The sequence below is a fragment of the Athene cunicularia genome, assembly GCF_003259725.1.
Source record: "Athene cunicularia isolate RWA chromosome 5 unlocalized genomic scaffold, athCun1 chr5_part1, whole genome shotgun sequence".
Classification (NCBI taxonomy): domain Eukaryota; kingdom Metazoa; phylum Chordata; class Aves; order Strigiformes; family Strigidae; genus Athene; species Athene cunicularia.
In genome coordinates this window covers 30,515,530-30,534,372 of record NW_020799101.1, presented here as the reverse complement: position 1 = coordinate 30,534,372, position 18,843 = coordinate 30,515,530, and the positions used below count along the sequence as shown (strand labels likewise).

The following is an 18,843-nucleotide window of genomic DNA, read 5'->3' as shown; positions in this document are numbered from 1 at the left end:
TCCAACTCCGTGGCTTTCTGATAGTAATCAACAAACAAGAGACTGTTTAAATTCCCCTGAGCACAAAGAAACACTAATGCTGCCCAGAGTTTTCTTCCTAGATCTCAGAGTGCGTTCTGTTATTCGACAGGTAGCATATCCTTTTTCCAGATAAATAGAAAAGACAGTAAATATTCCCCTGTCTTATTACTAATACATCATTTTGCATTAGGAAGCACACACTGAATCTCACATGAAAGTTTACTTCCTATGGGTGAAACAGAAAAACATTTGAATTGAGAAAAGAGGGTTGCTTGTGGGGGGTTATTTTTATTGTCTACCTGTCTATTCTTATCTTCCCCTTGGTACTGCAGGAGTCTGAGGATACCTGAAGAGAGAGAGGAATAAATGGCCAAACTGTACAAATCATGCCTACCTTATTGCCTATGTGCCACCGCTATGCAATCATTCATTGTCACATGCTTGGTGATTCTGACGGCTCAGTTCACCTGGAGCAGGCGGTGCCTAATGCCTTGTGCACAGCCAGTTAAAGTAGATAAACTGGGGAGAACAATTATGTTCAAAATGTATTTCTTCACAGCATCATGGAATGGTTTGTGTTGGAAGGGACACCTTCCCCTAGCCCAGGTTGCTCACAGCCCCGTCCAACCTGGCCTTGAGCACTGCCAGGAAGGGGGCAGCCACAGCTTCTCTGGGCAACCTGTGCCAGGGCCTCACCACCCTCACAGGGAAGAATTTGTTCCTTATATCTGATCTCAATCTACTGGAAGGTGCTCCAGCTCCCTGATTATCTTCGTGGCCCTTCTCTGGACTCGCTCCAACAGGTCTATGTCCTTCTTATACTTGACACCCCGGAGTTGAATGAAGTACAGGTGGAGTCTCATGGGAGCAGAGTAGAGAGAGAATCATCTCTCTCAACCTGCTGGACATGCTTCTCTTGATGCAGCCCAGGGTACGGTTGGCTTTCTGGGCAGTGAGCACACATTGCTGGCTCATACTCAGTTTTCCATCTACTAATATCCCCAAGTCCTTCTCTGCAGGGCTGCTCTCAATCCATTTGTTGCCCAGCCTGTATTTGTACTTGGGATTGCCTTGGACCTTGCACTTGTCCTTGTTGAACTTCATGAGGTTCACATCAGCCCACTTCTCAAGACTGTCAAGGATGTTCTGGATGGCACATCCCTTCCCTCCAGTGTGTCCACACAGCTTGGTGGTGTTTGCAAACTTGCTGAGGGTGCACTCAATCCCACTGTCCATGTTGCTGACAAGGATGTTAAACAGCATTGGTTCCAACACCAACCCCTGAGGAATTCCACTTGTCATTGGTCTCCACTTGGACATCGAGCCACTAACCTCAACTCTTCAAGTGCAACCATCCAGCCAATTATTATCCATCAGGTGGTCCATCTGCCAAATCCATTTCTCTAATTTTGAGACAAGGATGTCACACGAGACAGTGTCAAATGCTTTGAACAATTCCAGGTAGATGATGTCAGTTGCTCTTCCCTTATCTACCAATGCTCTAACCACATTGTAGAAGGCAACCAGATTTGTCAGGAACAATTTGCCCTTAGTGAAGCCATGTTGGCTGTCACCAATCACCTCCTTATTTTTCCATGTGCCCTAGCATGATCCCTGGCTGCTCGGACAATTTCTCTGTATTCCTTTCAGGCTATGTGTCCTTGCTTCCATTCTCTTTAGTCTTCCTTTTTGTGTTTGAGTTTGTCCAGCAGTTCCTTGTTCATCTATGCAGTCTTTCCAGCATTTTAACCTGACTTTTTCTGTTAGGATGTATAGCTCCTGAGCTTGGAGGAGGTGATCCTTGAACTTTAATCATCTTTCTTTGGGCTTATCTTCTCTCCAGGGTTTTATCGCATGGTACTCTAACAAACAGATCCCCGAAGAGCCAAAGTCTGCTCTTCTGAAGTCCAGGGTAGTGAGCTTGCTGTGCGCACTCCTCACTGCTCAAAGGATATTGAATTCCACCATTTAATGGTCACTGCAGCCAAGGCTGTCCTTGATCTTGACACTCCCACCAGCCCCTCCTTATTAGTGAGAACAAGGTCCAGCACAGCACTTCTCCTTTTTGGATCCTCTATCACTTGGAAAAGGGAGATATCATCAGTGCAATCCCTGAACCTCGTGGATTGCTTATGCCCTGCTTGTTGTCCCTCCAACAGATATTGGGGTAGTTGATGTCCCACGTGAGGACCAGGGCTTCTGAATGTGAAGGTGCTCCTATCTTAATTATGATTCTTTACTCTGTTGTCACTACAGAAGCTTGAAATACTTTCTGGATTAACGCAAAGAAGCAGCCACTTTTTGAGGGTGAATGAACTGTTTAAAATGCATGCATCTTTGTTAATGACTTGCAGAAATATTTCTCTAATGGAGTAATAGCTTTGGTTTTAAACTTGGCTAGAATAAAGGTTCAACTTGATAAGTATTTGATGCTTACTACTTTGTGTGCACATTTTCAAGCATTACTTCCCAGGAACAGCTTTTTATCTCAGTGTATAATGCAAATAAAAAAAAAATTAACATTGAACCAATTGAAACAGAATATATTGAAAGACAGTGTCACTGCTGTTCTTCATTGCTTAAGATCTGTATTTCCTTTAAAAATCTGACTAGAGAGACCCATTGGTTTTGTTCTTTCCCTGGCTCCAATACAGAGCTAGCAATGCAGCAGTTGTTTGTTGTATCCTCTGTGATGATTACTAGTTTTAATCTCTTTTGTCCTAGGGAGATTTTAGTGATTTTACTCACATTTTAGTTTAATTTTATTTTTTAGTCTGTTACAAAGTAACCAATTTATCCTATGGACAGTCTCTTCTGGATGACATTTAAATTAAGTACCTGGCTCCAATGCAACCCAAAATTCATATTTGAATTTATTTGCTTGTAGTTACAATAACTGGAAATGGTATTACTTGGTCAAGGTTATTTTGTGTCCTTAGGCCTGCAAGCAAAATATTTGGTGGAGGAGGAATAATGTCACTTTAAACCTGCTATTTAGCTCTAAGAGCTGAAAAAGGCAGTGTAACCCCCTCATGCATAAATATATCACCTTAAGTTTATATTTCACTACTTTTAAAAAGTACTGAAGAATATGCCACAATATGTCTTGTTCTAGCAGCTGAAAAATTATGCTATGACTAAAATGACATCATTCTGCCTCCCACAGAATGTTTTGGCTCTGAGAGCTCAAGGAGCAGATGAAATTAACATAAAATGTCACTGTCATACAGAAAGAAAGAAAAAATATTAACATCTTCTGCATTTCTTTCACAGATCTGAGTAGGAGGTCACCATAAAGCATGTCACAAGAACTTTGAGGATGAAATAGAGCCTTTTGCTGAGGGCCAGTACAATAAACTTTGTTGTAATTTTCAAAATAAGGTTTACTGTGAATCAAGGTTGTCTGTATGATCTGTGTTTCTTCTGTCCACTAAGAGTTGCTCCACAGGACTCTTTCATTTATCTTTATATTAACAGTAGCCAATTTTAAAATTGTTCCTAAATTCAATTTAGAATGATCAGTAACACTCTAAAACGAGATAATTAACCTAGTTCACTTTTTTTTTTTTTTTTTTTTTTGTGTTGAATCTCAGATTCTTATACAAAAATTATGTTTCCATTGTGGTAAATTATTCTGTGGTCAAATAGTAAGAGATTCTCTGGCTTAAAGAGTTTAAATCCAGATATCAAAAAGGATGTGGTAGGCTGGAAAGCAAGACAGACAGAAACCAGGAGGGTGGGAGGGCAAAGTAACAAACTGAACAAAGCTTCCTAGAAACAGATTGAGATCCCAACTCACAATATTTAACCAGTGTGAAATAAAAATGTTTCTGTGGCTATCACAGACGATTTGTGATTTAAGAGTCAATGTCCCTTTTAATTTAATTTTTAACAGAGTTTCCTATGAATAAAATTTATGTGTGCAAATCTTGAGGCTGTTTAACATCAAGTAAGGGGTGGTCTAGGTGTTGATAGAGAGCTTAGTAAGCAGGAAAGCTTAACATGGAAATAAAAATATCTGTTTTATCATGCTAATTTAAAGTGCCAGTTACACATTTGTGAGAGATCAAGAAGGTAGGTCACAATGCTGAATGTGGGTAGGTGTTTAGTCAACAGCTATGATTGTGAGATCCTGACATAAGGAGTGAAGTGCAGAGAGTGAAAAATTGCTGATCGAGGGCAGAGTAGTAGGAGAAATATACTGAAAGAGGGAGACTAGAATGGGAGGAGGCAGCAAAGAATGTTTCTGAAGGAACAATGAGAAATTAGAAGAGAATAACAAGTAGAAGAAGACAGTGATAGATAATATGTTTGATACCTTCTAAAATAACACCGCACTGTAAGATAAAGCAGAACTTCTGTGCTCTATCCAGAAAAAAAAAAAAAACAACAAACAACAAAAAACCAACCAAAAACTAATGGAGCAGTGCAGATGGCAATAACCAGGGAATTCTTGACAGTATGGTTCTCACTATATTTTACTGGTCTAGATAAGACTGGAAAAAACAATATTAGCTACTGAGTCCAATAAAATGTTAACTTGATTTGTTGGTTGTTTTACCTATTTTTTATAGAGAATTAGAGTCACTACCAAAATAAATACAAATGAGACTTCTTATATTCAATTTACTTTATTGATAATTGTTGTAAAATGATTGAAGATACAAAAAATGAAACACAAATAGAACATGTTTCTTTAATATTAAACTCTAGCCTGAAAGTCAAAATTATTAGAAAATATCATATTTTGCTTCCTTGGTACAAACATCATTCCCTTTTGATTTTATTCATTACTGATCAAGGTAAGTATTTCCAGTGTAGCCTTTAAGATTTTTTCCCCTACTACTGTTAAGGATAGCTGTGCTTGTTTATGGAATCAATAACTGAAACTGTGGTGACATCCCAATTTATTAGATGTATATGTTGCTGACCAAATGCAGCGCATATTTATATAGAGACATCTCATTGTTTAATTCCTTCTGTAACAAAGGCAGAAAAATAATTAGAAAAAGAGGACAACCAGAGGTACAGACAAAATTTCTGCTCCTCTCACCCCAAACACAACCTCCAAGTATATGCAGAAATTAATGGTCAAAGTAAAATTTCAAGGGTCAGCCAGGAATGTCAGCCAAGTGAACAAGTTCAATGTCATGAAAGCAGTGTTTGACCTTGCAACACAAATTTGCTAATTAGAAATATTATGCCTAATAATAATGAATAAAAAATAGGTTAAAAATGTCACTGAGAAGAAGAGCAGTACTATTTATTCAGGTATGTGTAATGTATAGGGAGTTTCAGACACTTCCTGAGGGTTAAGTACATGGTAAGAAAGCTGGAATCTTGTAAGCCAAAGCTTGAGTCTCAAAAATTTGGTGGAAATCATAGTTACACTTAAGAACTGAATGACAAAGCCAATGAAGAGAAGAGATAGTAAAGAGAAACTGGGCTTTACAAGAGGAATTTGACCCAGCAACTGCTTCCTAAAATTTCTCATAATCCTTAAAAAAAAAAAAAGTCTTAATTCTTTTGTAACACAAGTAAGAGGTGAATTGTGACTTTCGCTGAGAAAATACTGATTTTTCCTAGCTGTTGATTTATAGCAATAAGTGAAGGATCTATGCAAACTCAGGGTATTGGGGAGTAGCTGAAGACAATTTTTCACAACTTGAGCATGGAGATCTGTCTAAATTGCAAAAATTTGTGGAGTAAACAGACAGAGACATACAATGATAAGCCTAACATTCATAGATTACTATGGTAACACTCTAGATTAAGTTGATATTGTGGAATATGAAGTTTAAATCCAATGAGATGATATATTAAGATATTAACTGTGGTGTTTGGCATCTACTGACTATTTAAAACACTGCTTTTACTGAAGACAGCATCTGTATGACACAATTAAATTGTTGGAATATCACTGCCTGAAGATGGTGATGTTTAACTCAGAGGTGAGGAGTACACTGTGCCTAGAAAGAGCTCCGTGTTTAAATTTCCGCTGTCAGTATCACATTACCAAGGGCCATGCGCAACACTACAGTCTGTCAGCTCATCCAGTGGCACACTCATGCTGCATGTGATTCCTCAGGAATAGATATTTTAATATTTCCTGGTTTACATTGTAATATGATAAAATATTTCTATGCGGAGAAAATTGGGAAGTATATAGACCTTCATCACCTTTAGGTAGTTTAAAAAAATTGGGGGTGTCAACAAATGAGGAGGTTGAAGCGTTTCTCCAGAACAATGCTCTAATGCTCTTCAGTGCAACTTGGCATGTATGCCAGTTCTTGAAATGTCAATTTCTCTGACACACTAGGGTCGGACAATTTTCTGAAAACTGAAAAACTAATAGGAAAAATAATGCTTAGCTTTAGAAGAGTCAAATTTGTCTTAAGAAACTTGGCAAATTTCCATTTCCATATCCATTATTAACCTACTCCAGCAATGTTTCATATTCACCAATACGCATACATTATTAAGGCATGCACAGCTGACCAGATCCTGAGTTCCTTCATGCAAAAATTTCATTACTTTTAATCAGCTATACAAGGATTTTTTTTTGATTGTGAGAGATCAGAATCTGATCTGTTTGGTTTCTATAGTACCAAAAGTAATATTAGATATCTTGATCTTCTAGTGGAGTTTTGTATTAAATTTCAAATTGAAATGGTTTAAACTTTTGCTAGCTGTTATCCTCAGTCTGACATATGAAATAATTTAATTCAATATAACTCAGAAATATAATTTAATAATTTAATTCAATATGAAATAATTTAATTCAATACAACTCACAAATGGTGAGATTCAGGGAGATTAATTCTCCAGGTCTAGAATGAAATGGAATAAAAATGGTTTTTAATGTCAATAGGATCAAATTATGCACTGCTGTCCACAAACAGTAAGTTTTGATTAAGGAAAGTTTTCTGACTCTGGGTACACATTTATCTTTGAATATTCTATATTCTTTCTAAATAGGTGGATATGCATGCACACAGACTTCCAATCTATATTGCAAGCATTTAATCTAAAACTATTCCACTTAGCCTTTATCCATAATTGCTAGGTTTTATAATTACAGCTGCATTCAGAATTTAATAAAATTTTCAAAAGGATTGTTTAAGTTCCTATTCTTAGCTTCCTATTCGGATGTTTGTATATTTTACATATTCTATACTATAGACCTATATTCTAAGTGTTAGTAACCCTCTTACATGGTTTGTCTCACAGCCGGATTTGTCTTAGTACCATTATGGTTGAAAGAACAGCATTAAGGAAGCCTTTCTTTTCAGTTCCTGATTGTGATTGCTAGCATATCAAATTTATTCCCTTGTAATCCAGATCATTTTCCAGAAGCTTTGAGAACTGCATGTAGTAGTTTGTTAGAGAGCTCACAGAAACCCTATACTGACAGACCAAAAAGCCCTTCGACTGTCACTTTATGTCATTAACAATTTCTAAACCCATTACAGATGGGATGGACTGATTAGAACTGAGGAGGGAGGATCTTTTTCCCAGCCAGAAATATCCCCCGAGACTTTTCCTGCATGTGCAGTTTCTAATGATTAATTGGAGAAAAATAGGACCGCCTGCCCCACAGTTGCCACACACTTTATTTAGGAAAGAGGTTATTTATATTTGGTGATCTGCTTGCACTGGATGTCTTTAGAAGTTAAATATTAACTGGTAATTTTTAAAAAGAGCCAGTAAAATAAAAAAAAAAAATCTCTACACTCTAATTGCTCTTTTTTGCTTACTTTTCAATATTCACTTTTTATAGCTTCACTGTAATTTGTATAAATGGTGCTAAAAGACTAAAATGTTTATCTTCTACCCCCCACACCTCCCCTCCATTCTGATGTTTTATTTCTGTAAATGAAAGCTACAGCTGGAATATTGTTTTACTACAAATCTCACACCAGCACTGTCAGTTGTGATGTGACACCAGAGATTCTTATCTGTAGGCTGGGTTGGAATTATTAAACATTCTCACATTGTGCAAAGTGTTGAGGATGAACAGCAGTGCAGTGAGGTGCATCCAACACTTCTGTGCTTCCCACCTGATCCTTGAAATATGACTCCTTTAAAAGGCTAATATTTGCTTTATATAGAAGTGACAATATTCAAGCACTAACATGTACTGGAAATATTGCTGAATTCTGTGTTCCTCTAAGTTTTTTTCTGAAGAGAATATTTGAGGGGGGGAGAAAGAATGGCTATCACTCTAAAAGAGGGGAAATGTATTATTTCTACCAAAAGTATCTGCAGTGCTTTTATGAGAGGAGAATTTCCAGTTAACCCAAGTGATTAGTTTTCTTTCAGCTGACATAATATTATAAATAAGGAACTAAAAAGGGGAACAAAAATACATTTCTGTATGGCTGATATAATTTTTTTGTCTCACAAAAATTTTTGTATTCCATGTCTTCATTTTCATCATAATTATTAAAATGAAAACACTAACAGGACCATGGATTCAAGACCAGCCTAACCACCTGAATAATAAATCTGAACTGCTTTTATGGAAATGTCAACATGAGATGTAGAAAAGGAGTGACAGTAAACTAGTGTTCGTGCTATAATTACATATATTTAAAATGCGTGAACTAAAGTTAGCACACTAGTCTAATTCTACTGAGTAACTGTATACCACATCACATGAATCAGATCTTACACGACAAAAGATCCACAATAATGCAACTGGCATGGCCATGGAAGTCTGACAAAACACCTAGATGCTCTACAAATGCCTAATGCAGATGAGATGATTTATTTCATTGTGTGTTATAATAAAGTGGTTCAGAAAGAGGCTACAGGGACAAGAATCAGTCCAGAACTACCCTAGCTTTCCTTATAATACTGCTAGGAAGTAGCTGCCTGAAAGAGAATAATGAAGACTGGATAAGAGGAAGAGCCCAATCCTAATTACAGTCTGGCTGGGATGTGTAATCTTATTACAGCAAAAACAATCAATGAAACAAAAGTTTTCTCCAGTGTTTTCTTCTTAATTTTGTGTTTTTTTCTCCTGATTTTTTAAAATTCTTTGTTTGTATGGTTTACAAGACCTAGTAATAGAACTACAGAATTACATCACAGTACCGTATCTCCCGTTACACACATTCTAGCATTGCTACCTCACCCAAAATAGCCACATAGCAATACAGTGCCTTCAAACCTGGATCAGCTGGACCTGCTAAGAATACAAAGAAAATACATCTAATGCTATACCCAGCATAAGAATTCTTCTATCAGAATTTTTTTCTTTCTATGTGAGATACAATTATATATGTGCAAGTATATGTAATGATTATAATTTCCAAGGTCATGTCAGGACATTAACTGAAAAGGAAAAAAAGTATTTCTAAACTGTAATGAAGGTTAGAAGTCGACACAAAAATTCTTCTAAGTTATACTGCAATATAATTTTGAGGAGAATAAATACTAGACATGAAAACTGAGTCCAAAACACAACACAGTTTGATGTTTACTTTCTTTGTTGCCTAAATCAGTCTTGTAAAAACCCAGTCACTTGATAGTTTTGGGCATACCTTTCTTTTTTTTTTTTTTTTTTTTAATTAATGCTGACATGGCAATGGGAAATTTTTATTTTTGAAGTGCTGAGCAGTCGGGTTCAAGCTTAAAGCAGTGGGAAGAGAAGGTGCTCAGCACCTTTGAAATAAAGTTTGGTGGACAATAACATTTGTAGTCAACATTGCTGATAATGTAAATCTGAGTTTAGCAAGTGCAGATGCTTTTTCCATATGAAACCTTTTTCTTCATTTAGTGACTTCATCATCCCCTGAGCTTTAGCATTCTGTATCACAAATCTCCTTCTGATTAATGTTCCTGGGTGGGTGGAAGGGTTCAATCTGTATTTCACACTAGTACCAATACTGCTGTTTGAACATGCTTTTGTCAGCTTAATAGTTTTGTTTTCATAAACAGTTGGTGCCATAATACTACAACTGGTCCTGCTGAACTTGTCCACGTAAATTGGGACTACTTCAAGCTTATTGAACGGTGAAGTAAAGGAAAGCTGTAAAAGTAGATTTTCTCAATCAGGTCTTTTCTAACCTTAGAAAAAGTAATGTCTTAAAAATAATTTTAAAAATTATTATACAGTCAAGTTCTGTCTTCCAATTTAACTTCAGAAATATACCTTTCAAAGAGGTATTTATTGTATGTACTCATTAATGTATATAGAAGAGCTATCAAAGACAACAAAAGGAATGTATATGGTAAGTTAGTCTTTTGATATTGTCACAAATCCATGCCTGTTGTTCTGTTACAAACATGTGAGAATGTTTCAAGAAAAATGGTTGAAACTTATAAATTAAAGGTTCTTCAATATTGCATCTGGCTGTAACATCTAATTAACATTTTAAAGGCTACAGTTTAATTTAAATGAATGGCAGGCCTTTGACTGCACAAGACAGCTCATGAACATGATTACAACAAAGTAATTTCCCTTTGTCAGATACAGACTTTCAGTAATAGTGTTCTCTTAGCTTAATAAAGTTAAGCACCACTTACAATCGGCACTTCATTTTGCTTCTTTCTATTATATAGAATGGTGGTTGTTCAGTTCTTATAGCAGCCATCTGCGTAGGTGTTCATTTGTACTCTCCTGCTGTGTGGGTACTCTGTCTAATTCCCAAGCTTCTAGCTTTATAATAGTTTCACAAAATGCTGTTTGAATTTTTATAAGCTAGTTTTCATTATCATTAGTTGAATGTTCCAAAGCTTTATACTGCCCAATATGGTTCTATTTTGACTCATGTTTGTATGCATTGATAACATCTCTGTGCTGTAATATTAGTGTTACAATATCCACTGGAAAAACTTGTTGTATAAGTAAGTTGAAATTTATAACGTTATAATTTATTCTATAATCTTCCCTTTCCCCCCCAAATTAAATAAAATTATAGATATATTTCAAAATCATGATATAGTTTTCATTTAAAAGTTTGATTCCTTTTCAATGCAGCTGCAAAATTTGTGCAGGTTAAAGATATCCTAACGGGTAATGCATAATCTAATAAATTGGAACATTCTAATACTGGTTTGTCACTATCTAAGACCCCTTGTTGCTGTTAGTTCCTGTAGTTCTGCCTCAGACAAAAGGGAAGGATGTGACGGAATGGTATTCTGTCATTTTTTCCATACTACTTTGCCCTCCTCTCTCAAGTGAATTCAGCCATTATTACCCCTTTGCTTAGAGCCTGTTAGAGCATTCCACAATAGAAGGTCCCCCTTGTGTTCCTCAAACATGTCTTGCATTCCCTTGGAGAGGCATATTTGGAAGAGCAATTAAGCATTGTTGTTTGCAGAAGAAAGCAAGACATCTACTAGTATTCTATACTTACATGAGGCCCTCCTTAGGATCTGAGATTGCCTTAGAAGTATTCATTAAATTTATAGCACTAACTGAAGCATGTACTTCCCACATGTATATTATAGTTATGGTGTGGATGAATAAACAGAGTCCTGCAGAAGAAACATGAAAATTACTTGTTGTGTGATTTTTTGAAAGAAACAAGTAAGTGGCATAAATCGAGTGCATCTATCATGGTTCTTAATATTCCTCTAGTTTAAAATCTATAGGCATTTGGATGAAGGAATCATATTTTGCTTTAGTTATTGACTGTTGAGGGAACAGTTGTTTCAAAATGTATTACTGTTCACTATAGCCTTTTAAAACTTCTATTTGAAAAATCAAGAAAAATCAAAATTAAATCACTGTTTTCCTCAGTGAATACAGACTAGATGTAGCCATGTATCTAATTTAGCTTTCCCACCCCATATTAATGGAGTGATTAAAAAATAAGTAATCCCTAAACTGGGGTACAAAATACATTCATAAATATTCAGGAAGATCTTTTTTTATTTTGAAATTTATATATCATCAAGTTTTATATGCTAACGCTTTGAAACAAAAATACCTGTAGCTTGAAATTATTTTTAAAAATAAAATTACAAAGAATTATGCAATAAGCTTGAACAAAACAAAAAATGTTTTCAAGCAATAAGTTAAATTCTTAGTTGGCATTTGCCTATCATATATCAGGCAAACTTTTCCTAATTTGCAGTGCAAGAAACTTCTACTTTCAATAGATATACAATATCAGTCCTAAAAATGAAGACAGTATTGCTAAGAGCATAGAAAAAGTTCCTTTATCAGATGGGAAGAACAGATAAGTCTGCAAAATCTTTTGGATTTTGTGTATGAGTTTCAGTCATGAGTGCTTAGCTGAGAAATTATTTTATCAATCATTGTGTACTGTGCATCTGAAAAACTAATGGAAACAGAAGATATGCTGTTGTCTGGATGAGTCTGAGCAACGATACTCCTCCATCTCTGTGTACTAGCTCTCAAGAGTTACTGTTTTACTCTATGACCACAGAATAAATTCTCGAGCACAAATTCCTATATGCCTTGATGCTGCATGTCAATTACTGTTAGAGGATGGTGATTAATTTTTTTTTCACATTTTCAGAACATTAGAGTTGTTTTGCCTTAAAATCCATTCTAGAAATACCAATCCAATTAGGTAAAGGAAAATTCTGTTGTTTTTCACTGCAGCCAAAATTTCACTTTTTTTTCTCCTTTATTTTAGTATCTGGACATCAGGGAATCCTCAAGTTTTTATATGGTAATAGGCACTATATAGTTTATTTTGAGGTAAGCCATTCTGTTAAAATTAGATCTCCAGTGGTCTGTTTTTCATAAAGTACAAAAGATTGTAGGAATTTCTGTAAATCAGTCTGAAAATGTAAGATTTTTTTTTTTCTCTAGTTCTGGATTCAGTACATGCTCACTAATCTAAAAAGCCCTGCATGAGCCTGAGCCTAATTAATTCAACGATCTGCAAACTCCATGAGTCTTATCATGGCAACAGCAACAGACGATGCTTCTTAAATTTACATCCTCTAGAGTGCACTTAATAGGATCAGAACAGTCACAGAGAAGAATACTCAGTTATGGTATTTGTTTCTACTAGTAATCGAATGGAGTATGATCCTTTCCATTTGCAGACACCCGCAGTCAGAAAAATAATATTTTCTTATTGAGCACTAGATTTGTCCTGAAATGTGTACAAAATGATCATACAAATAAGAAGACCTCAGGGAAGAGGAACTGTAGTTTTACTGCTGTTACAACTGGGGTTTTGCACAAGACAATTTATGTAAATAGCACCAGGAAGAATGATGGCATTTTGAAAATACATGTAGAAATATATATTACAGCAATCCAAGTGCCTTGAGATAAAGTGAAAAACCCCGGGGTCTTTGTGAGCTATTTTATGATTCAATTGAATTTTTATTTCAGTCCTTCTAATTAATTCTTAAGATTTAGTTCATAATAAGAAAGCAAGTTACACTTTTTATTTATTTTTTCAGTGTTAGCTGAAAAGGATTAGGACTGCATCCAAGTTTTTAAAGTACCAATGCACAAATATACTTTTTTATCTTAGAATCTACTCACAAAAAGTGCAGATGGCACCACCAATAAATGACTGTCATGGACCAAGATCTTTTCTATGCAAATGACTAATGCATCACTACAATTCTGTCAGAGCAACAGAAAGAGGCTGCCAAAAAAAAATCATATCATAATCAGTGAGTGTTCCTGATTGTTCACTGTTTGTAGCACATATGGATCTTCTGAAATACAGAACACCTACCTAAAAGAAATACTCAAATCATTATGCCTCATGAACTTTTGCATGTGTTTAGAATGCTTTAAGGAAACTATTTGGTCTACAGTAAACAGACATATTTTCCCAGTGTCATTACAGCAGTAACTGTGTTAAAAAAAGAAACAAAAAAAAACCCAAAACAAAACAAAAAATAAACAACACATTCAAATCTATGCTTTCATTTACAAAGCAATAATCAGGACACAGTTTGAAACTGAGCTGTCTCAAACCTTTCTCATAGGTTCCTTGAAATGTATCTATTGTGTGAAAAGAAGATATATATAATAAACATTTGAGGACAGGAAAGAAGAAGGAGATAATTATTTTACTTATAAAACTTTTTATTGTATTGATCATGGAACATAGCTGAATTCTAACAGCCCTGCATCCAGTATGAGAGATGACTAGACCCTAATGTCTATGTGGCAATTAAAAATATATATTTTTACATAAAACCCAAATGTTTAATAGAAACTGATAAAGTATCAAAAACTGCATGTAGAGCAAACAAAATTACAGAATTTTTTAAAAGTGACAAAAATAAAAGAGAGAAAATCTAGTTCTATTGAAAACCACTGATGAATTTGGAAGAGGAGGGTCAATGCAAAAATCAGATAAAATTAGAGTATTTCTTGAACATCCTTTTTAAATGGAAATACATGCTTAAATCAGTTCTTTCCACGAGTCCCTTTAGCACTGTGAGAAGAGCTTGACAGTTTTTTTGAGCTTTCCTCTCAAACTGGCGTGTTCAATATAGATGGGTTTGCCTGGGGAATGACCTCAGAGAGTCTCTCTCAACATTAAAACTCTATTGCAAAGCTTATACTCCAGAAAAAAAATGTTGGAAGTAGATGTTTGCTTTTTCCAGAGGCAGCCAGAATAAAAGAAGGAAAGTATCTTCAGTTGGGAGAATTCACCTGTCAATAGTTCAGATAAGTTTATTGTGCATTAGGCCTCCTCTATAACAAAGGCCATATTCCTGTTAATTCTGTTATAGTTTGAGTCATCTGAAGATACCTATCATTCAAGAGTTTGCAGTCAGGCAGGCCTCCAAGATTGAAGAGATTTTAAAGCTAAATTAGTCTCTACAATCATTTTGTCTGAAGTAACCTATTCGGATTATATCATACTCTTCAGAAAGTTATCCCATCATTATTTACAGATTTGAATCTATAAAGAAAGTGCTTTGTTCCCGTGGTGTTGCCATGTTCAGTGTTGAATTTTGTCTTGTCTGAATATGTCCAGTTAATTTTTCATACACTGAATCATGTTGGATTTTATTTTGTTAGAGTAAAAAATCACCTTTTTTTTTTTTTTCCGATTTTACATATTCCTATACTCTTAAAAAATCCTTTTAATCTGCTTTTAGATAAGTAAGTCAGAGATAGCAGCTTATATTCAGATGGAGAATGTTTTTGTACGTCAACCTGTTCTGCAGCGTGAATTCTTTCCTTCAATAAATATATAAAAAAAGCTTCTGCAAATAGTGTTCCACTCATGCCTTCATTATTGACATGTAATGAACTTGTCTTCCTATTCATCTCACCTAATGTTACTCAGTGTAAGGCTATGTATCTATTCTGAGATGGTCAGGGTTCCCTATGTAATTAAAGAAAAGCAATTCTACAGTGTCAATCATCCTATTTTAAGAAGGATGACTCACCCTCTGGAATATTTGTATCTCTTAACTATACAGGGAGCCCAGACTGCTGGTTAGATTAGATTTCTATCTTTCAGGCAGCTATGATAGGTGAAAATGTTCACAGGTATATGGTGAGCTATTTCCATTCCTTCACATGAGACTTGATTTGATTAAATGAATTAAATCCTATAGGTAAAACAGATGGGAAAAAACCTGCTTTAAGTAGTTGTGCATGCTTCCACCAATTTGTATTTAGGAAGCTGCGGCACTTTACTTGAGAACACACATGTGCAGGTAGACAGTTTTGTGAGCCTATTTCTTCAAGGAGCTGTGCAAAATAATTGTTCAAAGCCTTCACAATATAGATTTAGTATTTTTTTCACAGCTTACTTTATCATCAGGAAAACAGAGGTAATATTTCTCTTGCTTGCTGAATTTTCTTGCTAGCTGTATTCTTTCACTCTATAATGGATTCCGAACTAGGGCCACATCTCTGCTCTGTTTCTGGTACCTGAAGGTTGTGGTCTGTAGACAACATTACAATGCAAATAATTCCTATTTATATTCTGTGACTATTTAGACTTTGACATCCTTTTTTTACAACGTCTAGTGCAGCAGCGTTCTGATCTTTTTTGATACTTCCAAGCTTGCCGTAATACAAATAAAAATATCATGAAGGACATTTCTTTAGGGGCTTAAAGAGGTTTAAGCACCTGTACCAACAGTGATGCCATGTGACCTGCTTGACCAAATTTGTTTGTGGTGTTCCTCTTTACATACCAGTGTGCGGGTGTGTATTTCTTTCTATGATTATAAGTTTGGGTGCATGGATATCGGCTTCTTTGAGTTCATTAGCAAAACAGCTATCTAAAGTTACGCTCTGGCCATGAGTTGCACTCAAAAACTTGCTTAAGCCATTTCCTCTTTCACCACATTTCAGTGGTAGTCCTGAACCTGTACATTGTTAATTTATACATAGCAATCCAAACACTTGTGGAATAGATTTTGACCTTAGAAATGAGTAAAGTAAGTTTTGCTGTTTGAGTCCTAGCAAACAGGTTTCATTGTCCAAGTTCTCAAGTAATCAAGGGTGGGATCAGAGCAGATCTGTAACTATTCATGGCATTGTGACAGACAAAAAAAAAGTAAAGAAAAAAAAAAGTAAACCCAAACCATTCCTAGCAAAACCAGTGCTGAATGCTTTAATTTCTTAAAAATTAATCTGGAAAAATTCCCAGATCATACATCTGTCATGCTAATTTACAGAGGCTGAAGTCTAAGGGAGAAGCACTGAAGAGGTTCATTCTTCCTCTCTCCTTCGTGATTACTCCCCCCGCCTCAAATGTTTCCTGGCTACCTGGCAAGTTTAAGCATGAACACCTGTATTCTAGCTAGAATTTGCTGCATGCTGGTAGGTGCTGTTGTTAGTCCATCTGCCCAACAGTGTTCTTATGCATTGGGCTCGTATTTGTAGTTGGAGTCGACAAAGAAGGAGACAACATATTTGTTCCCCACTGCCACCTTGTTTATTCATCTTAAAGTATCTGCTATAGTTTAGTTTATTTGTTTCTTCTGTTAAAATACAGCTGTGGTACTGTAAATGACAAGTCATGCTCAGTCATCTTAAAATCACTGTGATTCATCTCTGATCTCATTTTCACAGGTTCTATGTCAAATAAGAGCTATTTTTGATTGCCTCCAGTTTCTGTGGCCAGAATCAGTTCACAGAGGCTGCTGGAAAGTTTTACTTCTTTTCATCAATATCCAGTCTGGTTGGTGACAATTTAGTATAAGAAGACCTAATACTTTTTCAGTTTGCAGATTTTGTTTTGTTTTGTTTTGTTTTTAAACACAAATTTGTCTTTAGGATAGCTGTGGTTGTTTTTGAGATAGATGTAAGTATCATGATGTTAAAAAAAATGTTCTAACTTCTACTACAAGATATACTAATGTTCCATCTTAGCACCAAATTAATTGCATTTCATTGACTGACACTTAAATCGGATTTTTAAATCATTTTGTTGTCAGTCTGGATCATCAGACACAGAAGTATCTAAAATGAGGATGTGTGATAAGTTTAGAGGTTCAATAGTCAATTTAATCTTCCGATTTTAATCATTCATAACCCAGTTCTTAAAAAGGCTTAAAATGCTTACAACAATTCTTCTTTTTCTTATATTATTACAACTTCTTATAATATTATGATAACACAAGTTGCAAAACTAATGTGAGCCAAAGATCTCTACTTCTAAACAGTGAGTTGTGTTAGACTCCGAGATTCAAATTTGACCAACTCAGTAAGCTTTGTAGCACTGTGTGGGTAATGCTAGAACAGAAGGATTTAAAAAAAAAAATAAATTAATTAAGCCTCTTAGAAAACTAAACTCTCTTTTTTAACAGGCATCTTTGGACAAATCTGGAGACATATCCAGTTCCGATGTCTCTAGTTCAAAAGCTGCAGCTTTAAAGGGGACAAGTAGGCCTCTGTAGAATGGTTTGAGAAAACAAAATTATTTTCAAGTGTCTATGCTTCCTATATAAGCAATATGTATATATCTATAAATACATATATAAACCCCACACACTGAGTGCTGCCAACAGTCACTATGAATGAAATGCAGTGAGAACAAGCAAAGAAAGCCTGGTTGCTGTCTTATGGTTAACCGTTTTGTTACACCCTTTTTTTTTTTTTTTTTTTCTGAATTCACAGATGTACACTTTCCCTTTCATGATGAATTCCCTTTAGTGTCACACAATAAAAGAATTTAGATATTTAATTCCAAAGCTGTATTCTTGAAATTCCTGTTCAAATCCCATGTAGTTAAGGAATTTGTATTTCAGAGATGCTGCAAACTGACCATAAATTTCCTTTGTACCTGCAGCTCCATTTTACAAATTGGAGCCTACATCATACCTAATAATATCAATGAGCTTCTTACGTATGCATCTGCTCTAAGAGATTTAAACCAGTGTAACATGCCTAAAGCTGACATACTGGGATGGGATTCACACAAATCTCATTGATATTACGCTTTCACCAAGTGGTTGTAGGCCTTACTACAGAAATGGAGCACCTGAGCTTTCATCATATTTCATGATCAATCCTTCTGTTTTGAAAAATTGCCATCTTAGTAAGTGTAATTAAATGAAAGCTGACATCAGTGAGATAATTCCCATTTGTATCAAAAGATTCTGAGTGAGATAGAGAGTAATTTTAGATGTAATTTCAACCTGGTCAGCACTTTGGCTTACCTTTTATTTACTAAGGATTCCTACCTGTGAACCAAAAAGTGTAGTGAAGCTTCAGGGATATACTTTAGCAGCTCTAAAACTGTTGGAAACCCCATAACACCAACAGTCTACTGGTATTAAAAAAAACACGCTCCAAACACAACCATTACTACTTTAATGTTGCTTTGTATTTTAATAGAATATATAGCCACAGAAAAAAACACGCATAAATAATAATACAAAAGACCC

The 18,843-nt window shown here is 35.4% G+C and overlaps 1 long non-coding RNA gene across 1 annotated transcript; it reads right to left on the bottom strand.

Moving 5' to 3' along the window:
• Positions 1-642: 642 nt before the first annotated feature.
• LOC113480293 lies at positions 643-17,180 on the bottom strand. The gene is made up of 3 exons (XR_003398460.1): positions 17,170-17,180; positions 3,048-3,050; positions 643-763 (listed from the first exon to the last, which is right to left on the bottom strand). It is a non-coding gene; the product is annotated as an uncharacterized LOC113480293 (long non-coding RNA).
• Between the last annotated feature and the right edge of the window lie 1,663 nt (positions 17,181-18,843).